The sequence below is a fragment of the Mixophyes fleayi genome, chromosome 6, assembly GCF_038048845.1.
Source record: "Mixophyes fleayi isolate aMixFle1 chromosome 6, aMixFle1.hap1, whole genome shotgun sequence".
NCBI classification, from domain to species: Eukaryota; Metazoa; Chordata; class Amphibia; order Anura; family Limnodynastidae; genus Mixophyes; species Mixophyes fleayi.
In genome coordinates, this window is record NC_134407.1 from 45,972,097 (window position 1) to 45,984,938 (window position 12,842).

The 12,842-nt window shown below is 39.1% G+C and overlaps 1 protein-coding gene across 2 annotated transcripts in view; it reads right to left on the reverse strand.

Annotated features, from left to right (window-relative positions):
- Nucleotides 1-12,842, reverse strand: part of SGMS1 (sphingomyelin synthase 1) — a 186,105-nt gene that overhangs the window by 110,104 nt on the left and 63,159 nt on the right. For both annotated transcript variants that reach the window (XM_075216390.1, XM_075216386.1), the window contains exon 2: nt 12,562-12,695. The gene's annotated coding sequence lies outside the window, so the exon portion shown is untranslated. The remainder of the gene's footprint in view (nt 1-12,561; nt 12,696-12,842) is intronic.

Genomic DNA, 12,842 nt, shown 5'->3' on the forward strand with positions numbered 1-12,842 from the left:
ACAAAGGGTGCTACCTGATAGCTTATAACTCTAGAGGAGCAAAGGAACAAGAACGTGTGGGATGTGCAAGAGGCTGGTTGAATGGTCATGTTTGGGAAAGTCATATGAGAGCCAGGGTGAGCTTTACAGGGGAGGTTTTAAGTCTGAGAAACTGCAGGATAGTCTGATGAGGCGAGAGTGTGTTCTGGAGAAGAGGGATAGTGGTCCAGAGTCTCAAACCTTTGACACGTGTACCCTTAGGGATACCTCAAATTCAAGGGATATTTTAGTCTGTCAAATATATCTCAACATTATAGAATAAAACAAAACTAAGCAAAAGGGGTACTCTTAAAACCTTTAAATGCAATCTTTCCGTAGCAGGGTAGATCCGATACAGCAAATCTAATTGTCAGCCTTAGAAATCCGGGCTGGTGCCTGGACTGGTTAAAAAAACATTGAATGGCTAGTGTCCCAGGGGTGGGAGCCAACCACAGTGCAATTACTACAACCGGGGGATATTTAATAAACTTCTTGAACAAAGTGCAAAAGTCCTCTAAGGAATTAATTGGTAAACATTTTTCAGCACATGGGGGAACATGCTGAATAAAGGTTGAGGATGTTTGATCTAGAGCAGTCCTGCACATGTAGCAGAAGTAATCCGTAACAGATCCTGTGTATTGTGTGGTTGGAAGAATACTATAGGTGAAACAGCTTCGTATGTTACGGATAGGATGCTGTTTTACTGGAATATTAGAGGGAGACCGTGAACTGGGAAACTATAACAGCAGTGTGGAAGTAATGTGTCGTCATACAGCATTCATGAAGGACTGAAGTCTTTGCATAATCTATGCCCTGCTCTCATAATTAATTACCATACACTACTGTGAATTCCACATATATGAGCGTTTGTTTTCTCTGGCAGAATGAGCAATTTCACCTGTAAAAATGATAAAAGCGGACATCATATGCAGTCTAAAAATATATCTGCCCTACATACAGTAAGAAGATTGCTAGTGGCCTATTGTGTAATAAGTCAATGTGTTATTTCTGCATTAAATCCAGACTATGGGCGTTAGGAGTACATGGATTTGCTTCTAACTCGAAATAAGGCCCTAAATGCTCTAGTACAATACACATTTGTACTTTACGGGTGATACCAGACTGCCCTGGCAGTGGGGCTTGTAGTGCAGGGCTGGACAAAACGTAGCATTCCAGAGCCAGCAGGTAATGTGTATCCATAGACAACTATATGAACGGCTCCCACCAGTTAGGCACCAGCAGTAATTTTAGCCGCACTGGAAACCTGGCTCCTGAGCTTTCTCTAGGCCTGTTATAGAGTTTCCTTCCTTGAGAATTTATAAAACAAAATTATTTTCAGCTGAACGAGATATTGTGGTGATGTGGCCTAAAGCATGTATAAGCTTCATGCTACTCAGAGTCTCTAGACATCTAGAAGACTCAGTACATCATATTAAAGTCCAACATTTGCTTTAAAAATAAATTATAAATATAAAATACAAACAAAACCCAAATACAATGTTATATGTACAAGTTTACCAGAATTAAACATCAAATAAGAGTAATGAATATGACCCTTTCATTGTGCTTGTTGTGCCACTTTCAATGACAAATGTTGCTAAGAATTGCAGCACTTTGGCCTCAATCACCATAAAACAGCCATCTGCCAAAGTATGACAAGTTAACATGTCTCGGATTATCCATTACTATTGATTTTATCAGGCACATGTATTTGCATGAAATGTACTTACAATAGAAGTGTAATGAAAATATACAGAGATGGCACAATAAAGCCTTGTGTTTTACATAAGATAAAGTAGTACCGATTTAGTGCGGAGCTTAGTGGCTAGCTGCAAAATACAATAACTATACTGAAGTACAATTATTTCCAAGGATGGATATGAGTGTGTGTGTGTGTGTGTGTGTGTGTGTGTGTGTGTGTGTGTGTGTGTGTAACACCACAAAGGTTCAGAATGTAATAATAGTGAAATAGTAAAAACAGGTGGTGTGCACCTACCTCCTATATCAACAACCGCCATACCTAAAACAATCGAGCATTATACACAAAGTAAAGGTTGAAAAGCAAACGTTCCTGTGCAACCAAAACCTGAAATTAACTTTGCCTAAAAGGAAAACCAATGATTAATGAGCCAGAAACTGCCTGCTGGAGCACCCTTGCATGTAAACAGCCTCTCATGACATGTACATTCTCTATCATACAAAGGCTTTCTGGGACTTTAGGGTCACATGCCACTGCCTAAATCACTTAAACATTTTGCACTAATTTTTTTTTTTCCTTATTACGATTATTATTGAGAAAATTTGGAAACAAAATTCAAAAATACACAAATAAAACAGGCTATTGTGAAAACAGATGCAAAGTAAGATTAAACGCTAACCGCCCAGAGAAAGCTGATGAACAAATATCTAGTCTCTCCAAGCTCTAAAAATAAATAGGTGTCTATAAGCAGACCTGCATCAACCAGTCATGCTATGAAAACGATAGGCTGTTATTTTTACTAAAAATAAAAAAACAACATAGAATAGATAAAATCCTAGATAGGCAAATACTTTTGGCTGAATTTCAGCGCTTCTCAAAAATTTCCTATGATTGGATGGACTTACTTACCCACTCTGTGGAGGGTTTTCAGATTGTCTTGGGGTTACTCCTACTAGTGCATGGCCACCAGCCACTAACCAATTGTACACACAGTTACAGAAGGATAAAGGGTTCTCCCCACCAGGCTCCTTCACCAGCACATGGAACAGCTTGCTTATGTATGGTGTGTTTAGCTGCTGCAGAACCTCTTTGCTAGTGACTAACTGGATACTCCATATTGCTTACTTTGGTATGGAGAAGATGTGACCTAATGATTAAAGCAGTGAACAAAGGTTTTGAGAAAACTTTTATCTGAAAAGTGTGTGTTTAGTTATTCAATTGTTAAGTCCGTTACCCTTGTGCCTACTGTTAGAAAGAACCGCAATGCTTTAAAACACAGGGTTGCAGCCTATAGGAAGGGGGCACCTGCTGTTTTTTGGGGCCCTATAGTGGTATCTGTTATAGCCACCTTGGGACTGGTATTCACTATATCATGGTCTCCCTGTTCCCAGGCTGTAATAGTTCTGTGGATAGATGACAATTTGGTTTTTTATGTTTTCTTATTACACAATGCAGCACCTGTGGTCTGAGTGGATATAGCTGACAATGACTTGCAGTTCTCCTTTATTCAGCCACGTGACCATTTCACCACTCAGAACATAGATGCTGACAATTAATTTAAGCTGGGACATGAATATAGTCATCTGACTCACAGAGCACAGTGTGTATACCAACAGAAGGGTAACTTGTACCATTCCTCTGACATGGTCGTCCGAATCTCTGGTGGCAGAAAAATATGTAACACCCCCCTTCCCACTCGAGCGTATGTACAGATGTGTGCTCTGTCTGTATATAACCTTGTATTCTTCGCTGTGCATTACTTCCACCGTAGTCAGGGTTCAGTAGGATCTTCACGGGGGTAATGTTCTTGGAATGAGCAACACCAGAGGGAGACAAGGAACCTTCCGCCCCTCTATTTGTGACCACAGACACACACCAGGCTGGTCTTTAGAAGCCACACAGACAGGATTATTAGTGAAGGGTGGACTTCTAAAAAGGTATTATATATTTTATATATTATATACAACTTACAGCTTTAAAATCAAGCTGTGGTTTAAGGGTAACTTTAGGTGCAGCAAACACAATAAATAGACAGCAATTTAGATACACACCTGTACTATATACAATGAAGAGGACTAACTTATACTAGATACACTTTAACCATGTCTCACTTGTTATACCACTAACCCCTTTAATTGCTATCCTGCTATATTAGCACAATACTGCTCACTAGTAATATACATTACACTCTATAACAATTTCTTCAATTTCACACGTATTGTACAAAAACATGTGTATAATAAACAAATGAGTGCAGCTATGCAGTCTCTTTATCAGGTAGTACTAATTCAGGTCTCTTCTCATTCACAGAGCAAACAGGCATTAAGGCTGCAAATAGCACAGAGCAAAGTCACAGTTATCTGTATTTCTCCATATTGGCTTCACACCGATATAATCCACACAGCAGCACTTTGTAATCTTACTCTTTTCCAATAAACATTTACTATCACCTGGCGAGCTGGTAAAACACACCGCTTTGTCCGACTTTCCTCCAATGCTACATGAATGTAGAATACAATTTATACCCCCGCTGTTCCCTCTTAGACATGGGCACACAGTCACTTTAGTACAAGCTGGCTCCTCCACAAAGAGTTACAGGGATTTCCCACAGATAGTAAATAATGTCAGGGTGTTTGGTGCAATTTTCCCCAGTTTTAGACACTGCCTATATCCCTTATCTTTCCATACACTTCACACTTGTTATTATATCAGTGTCCCACAAAAGAGTATTATAAAATATTTTCAGGTCTCCCAACCTGTCCCTACCCGAGTAGTACCAAAGACACTCAGTCCAATTATATTAATAACAAGGTAAACATGGGTAACTTCTCCCCACTGGTCTCCAGCATCTGTGTCCAAGATGGCTCCTTTCTGTTCAGGTATCTGGTAAGCTCTCCCACTCTCCACTGTATACTTTTCTGCACCCTCTCAGGATGTCTCACTATCCTTAATCCCTCTGTCTCTCATACTCCCGTTACTCTCTCTCTCTCTCTCTCTCTCTCTCTCTCTCTCTCTGAGAGGCTGCAGGGGACTCCGTCAGGATGTCTGTCTCTCTGAGAGCCTCTCAGAATCTCCACCTGAGGTATGTAATGGCAGAGGTGGATAATGGCTCAGGTGGAGATGCAGTGGGGAGATTTCCTCCCCACTGCATGCTGGGAGATGTAGTTCTCTGTAGGCAGGGGATGTATCTAAAGCGCATGTGCGGCTTGCTCAGGTCACTGGTCCTACAAATCTATTACAGGGAATTTCAACATCATGCTTTGGGAAACACTGTAGAAACAATGGGATTTGTTTCCTTAAGGGGGCACAATGCAGAAGATGGCATATGTCCTAACGTCAGAGGACAACCCAACACCTGCTACATCTGAATCTACGAGTAAAGATTTCCTAGACACTATGAGCCCTATGATTCAGTAAAGGTTATTTTATGACATCCTACAAATGTGTGCTTAACAATCAGCAGCCGTGATTAAGAAAAGCAACAAAACTGATCAGGGAACTGGCGTTGCTATAAAAACATATCGTTTGTTTACTTATGGAAGTGAAAGAAGTTTTTACTAGCAGAGTGCCAACTTCTACACCACACAAGTTGGCCGGTTTCATGTTTTTTATCACCTAGATACATGGTTTCAGTTTGCTCCAGTTCCTTATATTCTATTAATAAATAAAAGCGGTCCAAGGACACACAGTATAGATCATTGATGGGAATAGGTACTTGCAGATATATATTTTATGACCTTTAATAAACATGCCATTGGCTTACTAAACTATTTGTCAGAATTTTGTTCTGATTGCTTCATAATCACTGTTGCTAAGAGACATAATAGTATACACACTGGTTGGTGCTGTAATGTATCAGTGGGAACACACATAGGATATAGAGGTGTATTCAGTTTACAGTGGTTCAACACTGAGGGGGGGGGGGGACCTTTTGTTAATGCAGGCCATCATTTCACTGGGTAATGGACTGAGAAAATCTATCACTTTGTAACTATGCATTTACCATGTTTGCCCAATTTCAAAATATCTTTGTGTTTTCCAAACAAAAGCTGCTACGAAAGTCTTTATACACAGCATAGAAACCATAGACTGCCAGAGAAACAGCTTGTTATGGCGCCGCACCGTCAAACACAGACATTAGAAACAAGCAGTTTACTATTGCCATATTAACACTTTAAAAAAACATGTGTATTATATCTTATGTCTCTGTATGGTATTTTTTTATTACATGTCAACAATGTTGATAGTACAGCTTTTTTATGTTATGGATTGTATCCAGTAACCATTGCTATATGTCTGTTTTGTATTTCTTTATAAACTCAATAAAAAAAAAAAAAAATCAAGAAAACAAAAAAAAGCACTTCAGACAGAAATGTATGATCTAAGATTACAAACATGTCTACTGAAACCTGGAAAAGGGACATCTGAATGCACTCTTGCTGCTGGTAGTATCCTCAAACAACCTACCCCTTTAAACTTTAGCAAACATGTGCAATGGGCATTCCTGTAGGTCCAAGCAGTGCTGGAATCCCACTTATTCAATGCTTATTCGGCTCTTTTATAGAGCCCACAGTGTTGAACAATCAGGAAGACAAAACTGAATATACAAAGATAATAATACAGCAATATACATAGACAAATAAGATGAGAGACTTGCTTACTAACTCTTACAAACTGAAGGATTGAAGATGGAGTAAAGCAACAGACTGGGATAAGCATAAACCACATCTTACTTATTCCATGTGCAACTGAAGTCTTTTCTGTAAATCGCTGCCAAGGACTGTAGACTAGATTAGAGCTCTTACTGTATATAGCTCCACTATATAAACCATGTGGGCACTTATGGCCAAATGGAAACTATTTTCTTAACTATTAATATGGTGCATATAATTAGAAATTGCAAGGCAACAATACACACCAATAAAATCACATAAAAAGTACTAGTGTAATAGACTAGCAATGTAAACACTGGTCTGGGCCAGGAAATTCCATCTGGCACTATGGGATGAAACCCCCTACTTAAATAACGTAAAGCCATTCAGAAAATATGGTGTAAATAGCTATTTGAATTTCTTTAATTTAGTCCATTATAGAGTCCTAGGGTGGTCATTGATTACGATGTCATAGTGGGGAGGTGCTGCATGGGAAGTTAATATGAATATCAGACCGATTGGCACTTACCACTCATCATTATCACAGCTGCGTGCTCGCAGCCCACAGAAGACTTACAAATGCTAATCACTCACTAGCACAAGTAAAAATTCCAGTCATAGCGATCCCATTCACGCACAGCAATGTATGCGAAAATCTGGTGCTGCAACAAATTCTCCCCATTCCAAAGAACATACACCAAAGTACAAGTCAATCGTTCATTTGTCGCATTCACCTCTGTCAGAACAATGGCTTTAATTGTGGGCTCCCAGAACACAAAGTTGAGGCAAATATTTTACAATGCAACGAGACACAAAATGTTGGGTGATGATTTATGACAGCCATCTAAAGATATACAAAAGATCTTAGGAAGATTAAGACAATATTCTACTTATGTGCATGAAAATAAAAGGCTGTCACAATTATATGCTGCAGAGACGGAGCTATATTTTCCCCAAAAAACATCACTTATGCTGAAAAAGTCCCAGGCTCAGATGGGTTAACCAGTACATTTTTTAAACTTTTTCAACCATACTGTAAGGCCCAGTGGCTGGAGGTTTTCAGTGGCATTTTCTTGAATTAATAGTAGATCTTTTACTTAAAGGTCTAACCAGCCAGGGGGAAGGCTCCATACAAACCATCCTGGATAATGCCGAAAAATTTGTAGCAAGATAAAGCCGTATTCACAGAGGGTCTTGCAGTACAAAATATAACCAAACATATCAGTTCAACATGGTCATTCTATCCAGGCCCAGCATCCATTCATCGTCATTAATGTCAAAAGAGGCTTTCAATAAAATTTGGTGGGACAACCTACAAAAACCAATGGGAAGATTTGTATTTTGGGGATATATCTGGCTGTTGAACAATCTGGGGGTAAATGTATTATGGTCCGATTTTTTTAACTCCCTGGAAATCGGCAAGTTTACAGCTAAAATTTAAAGCGGCGCTGGCTTGTAAAGGCAAACTTGCCTTTACAAGCCAGCGCCGCCTTAAATCTTAGCTGTAAACTCGCCGATTTACGGCGAGTTGAAAAAAAATCGGACCATAATACATTAACCCCCTGATCTGCACTGCAATGGAAGCTTGCATTGCATCCCCTTTTACATTACAGTGAAGATCCCTTAAGAGATGCCCTTGATCCCCTTTGCGGTTTAATATCTCTTTAGAGCCCTTAGCCACTGCCTTTAGACATCAGAACTACTGAGGGATAACACTAGGGGGTCAGACTATAGAACAGATGATGTTGTCCTGTGTGTAGCTAAGCTGAAGCAAGCCATAAGGTCTATTTCCAGAATGATGAACATGATTAGTTCCAGGTTATATATACGGTAAACATTATTAAAATAATGTTTACTGTCTATCAGCCTCTGTCACATAAAAGTAGAAATTCACCTGCTACCAGAATTGTGGTCGAAAATATCTATTAATGCGCTAAAATATATCTGAGGGTATATGTAGATACCAATACAAGTAAGCTTTACTTGCCAAATATATACAGAAATTGCATGTACAATTGTAGAAGTGGGCACCTCCCACCTTGTCTCTCACAACTAGAGTCCAGTTGGTACAATTGATCTCCTTGCCCATATTTTATATCCGCTGCAGATACATCCATTGCTATGGATAGATAGTAGGTTCCATAAAATAATATTAGGAGTTCCTCCGAAAGGCCGATAAGCATTTCTCCCATGATTACAGCCTTAAGGGGTAATGGGATATCTAATTTAAATGACTTACAACCTAGCCTATCTAGAAATAAATGTCTGTGATTGTCAGCTACAAACAAGAACCTACTGATTGAAGGAACTTTTACATGTTCTCTTTCCTTTACAAATTTCTTGAATATTCCAAATTCCATGTCGACAGCGGAACAAAACTAATGCTCTATTACGAGATAGGAGAATAGTAGGAGGACAGTTTGGAAAGAGATCTGTAAAAAGAAACAGGGATTGTACTCTCATTCTGGGTATCAAACCTTGGCAAACAAATACAGGTACCATCCAGGAATATCCCTTAGGAATAGATTAATATGGAAGGGCTTAGAAAATGTTACCTTGGAATCTTTAGTATTTCAGTTTTACCCAATACTGTTACAGGAATTTATGGTGTACGGTTGAACTTCATATTCAATGTTTTCGAGTTTCTTCTAACAGGAGGTTATACAGGTGGGTAATTGTATAAGTAGGATTGTTATATCTCTGAAGCTTCCCTTGGACAACACAGCTTCAAGCACTCATGTCTCAGGAAACTCAATTCTTATATATTCCATATATGCTATTCAAAATCACCTTGTCTGTAACCAATCAAATCATTATACACTGATGTGAGCCTGGAGTGTGAGGAGATCTTAACTTAAGCTATAGTCTTTGGGAGTGTCACAGGATACAAAGTGTTTGGATAGCTATCACATGCACATTTTTGATATTTGAAGAATACTTATAAAACCTGACTGAGTGGGCATTATTACTGTACAGAGGTAACAGACTGTCCGTTTGTATGACCTCTCAGAAGATAGACCTACAGTGTTACTGGAACCTTAGTGTGACACAGTTTGACACCCACCATGTCACGTGTCCACCCACTGAGCAGAACTCAATATGATATAAGTGTGGCTCAACTAGAATAAAAAAATGTAGATACAAGTACAAGCTGTTAATACTAATTGGTTACAGCACTGATTGCTGTACCTTCTTTGGTGAACAGCAGCCAATTAGAGTTCATTACAGAGTAGGGTAGACCCTTACTAACAGTCTGCAAGTACAGTTTTAGCAATGCAACTAACACTTACTTTTAAAGCTGGTGCCTGACAGCAAACCACAACATTGTGAGGAGGTGGCTGAGTATTGCACTATATGGGGGTATTTACAGAGATATATAAGGGTCACATAATTTTGTGCCTCTAGCAAGGACAGATAGTCAAGGAGGAAGAACAGCTGTGTGCCAACCTTCAGAGGCATTGGCTTCAATCGTTCTCTGAAAACCCACTTCTTCAGTCTAGCCTATCAAACTCCTCCACCACCCTCTTAATCACACCAGGATACCCTATTACTACCCCTTTACACAGTTCACACAAGACTTAAATGTGCTTTCTATACTCAAACAGCGCTCTACTAATTGGGAGGCTGGGTTCTAAAATGAACTGTAGGGCTGAAAGCAGATTTAGTAACCCTTCCATAAAAACAAGGCAAAGTCCAATAAAGCAAGTCATTATAAGCATTACACATTTCATTTTAGAGAAATACAAAAGAAGAAAACACAAAAAGAGAAAAAAAAAAAAAGTAGAATCCTTTAAAAGGGACCCTTTTCTAGAATACCCTAGACATTGATATTCTAAATACATGTTTATATTTCTAATTCTATGTAAGTTTCATATAAAATAATAAATCATCATCAGAGTTTCAGGGGGAGACGGTTCGTTAGGAGGCGAAAACTGCAATTTTTATGAAGCTGGTATATAAAAGCCTTGATGAGAACTTTCAGAATCTGTGTTCCCTATTAAAACAGCAGTAAAAATGGCCCCTAAAACCAATCAAGAGATAAATATATGACCTTTCAGTTTGCCTATTTAACTTATCAAGTTTGTAGTACACAGAGAAACATAGCAAACAGTAAAACACATTTATGTTCACAGCAAATATGTATTAAATAAAAGTTCGTGCTTCCTTGTTCATGGAAAACCCCACACACGTAGTGCTGATAGTGATTTGCAGGAAAATAGAAACACAGCAGGAAGCTGAGTAACAAGGATCAATATATAACTTGACCTTTGACACTTTGCATATTTACAGCAATGTCATGTCATACCTCTGCAGCTACTATAATCTGTCTATCTATAGCCGTTGGGGCTCGCGGAATCGGAAATTTATTGCACACATCTATTTTAATAGATGGGAAGGAACAGGTTGGTTCCAGACTTTGATAACACTGAAGAAATGCCTAACTAATTACAGATAACAATGACGTTTGTCATGACTAAAATAATAATGTAAGGAAATACACGTCAATGGAACAGTGCCTCCTGTGGTCAAATCATTAACGCTTGACTTACCAGGCAATAACTTTTGAAAGAAGCAGCATAACAGGATAATCTCTGTGTTATTCAGCACAAAAATGCAATGTAAACATATATTCCTGTGTCTTTAAAACAATTTCAAGATTCAAAAGCCTTTAGCATTTTTCAAAAACGAAAGGTCTATAGTGGATTATCCTTCCAATTTTAATCATAACTGATACAGCAAAGTGCCAAACAAAGAGTTCACAGACAGATAAGTAATAAACATACTGTACACACATCATTGCCCTCTGCTGCCATGGGTCTTGTTGGCAACGCCATATTTCCCCACAAGTGTCTATCTCCATCATACTGCTGATAAAATGTCAATCAGAATATGCTCCGCACTAATAGAGAAAAGCAGAACTAAACTTCCTAACTAAAAGACTGATGCCACTCAAGCGTTTTGTTTTTTTCAACTGCTGCATAAAACAAACAAGACAGGAAAGTGCACAATCCAACAGATACAACAAATGAGGGTTGCATTCATTTGTGGGTAAAACATTACTTAAAAATAATCATGCAAACTCTGTTGCTCAAGTTCTTTACAGGTGCATAAGTAATTTCTGCAGATGACTAAGGCAATGATGAGAAAACAGCCAGACCTCCGAACCTTCACATGCATTTCCCAGCTCCTTCTTACTTTATGCCTTGTCAGTCCTTTTCTCCGCTTTTTGCCCCATTCTTTGCCTGAAGACTGATTCCAGCGTACTTCATTCAAGCAAGGTAAGGATTCTGTAGGTAGGCCCTGTTATGTACAAGTGTGCTACAAACTCGTTGTCTCTTTTTTGTTCCACTTACACATATTTACAAATATTTTCTATAATGGGGCACAGTAACGGGTTCTGCCTGTTCAAGCCTTACATCCAACTTTGAAAAGTTAGTGGGACATTTGGTTTCCAAGTTAGATTTGTTTGTTATAGCTCATAGCACTTGTTTATCCTACACTAAAAATGTCTGCTGATTGTTACAGATTGGTGTCTTTCAATGATTAAATGTAGTTTTAACTTATTACTAAGATTAAGGGGCATCTGCAGCCTCTTTGAAGGGTAAAGGACCACACATGTGGCCTTTGAAGTGGCTCAGGATGCCCACCACAGATCTAAGGCTATTCCCGGCTGCCAAGAACACTGGTACAGCCTGTCATTTGTAACCTCCAGTGGTTGCAGTATATTTATAAAGTGCATTGGTTGGGAGGGGAGGAGGTTCTCACCAAGTACATGGTCCTAGGGAACAGACCAAGCCAAAACTGCTACTACTGCCAGGGGTCACATTAAAACTATTGTATGACACTATACAATTACTTTCCTCGTATTATGCACTTCAAATTAAGTGGCCTGTTAATAAAGTATTTGAAGGGGAAGGGAGATTTCTGAATCATTAGTCTGTATGACTACTGAAAGGGGGTTTTGCTCACTTGTTTTGTTTCTTGCTAGAACGTTATGTGATGTGCCTAATGAGATTCCCATCGATATATTGAGCGTAAATAGATTTGGCCCACAGGCGGAAGACAACCTCACTAGTATTTATGATGAACTCCAGCAGATCTAAGCATGCAGGACGGTCGATGCTACCAAAGTGTCAGATACCTTGTCACATCTTACATCATTACTGCCACAGATAAAGGACTGCATATTACCTTCAGTTCTAGCAACGTAATCCTTTCCTCCCTGGCCACTGTGCCGAGAATCCGCGTCCACAGTAGGGAGTCGATGAGTCCAAAGTGTAGAAATCAGGAAAAACAGCGATTCAAAACTAGCTGGTAAACCCCATCTGTGAGTAACAAGAAACCAAGTACAATGTGAGGCAAGCCTTACAGAGAGCTCAAGGTGTACAAAAACTAAACCTAATGCTTCTTGTTTATTATTTTTTCTATTACTCTGGCATTATTTATTCATGTTGAATGGAGCAAAGGGGTTA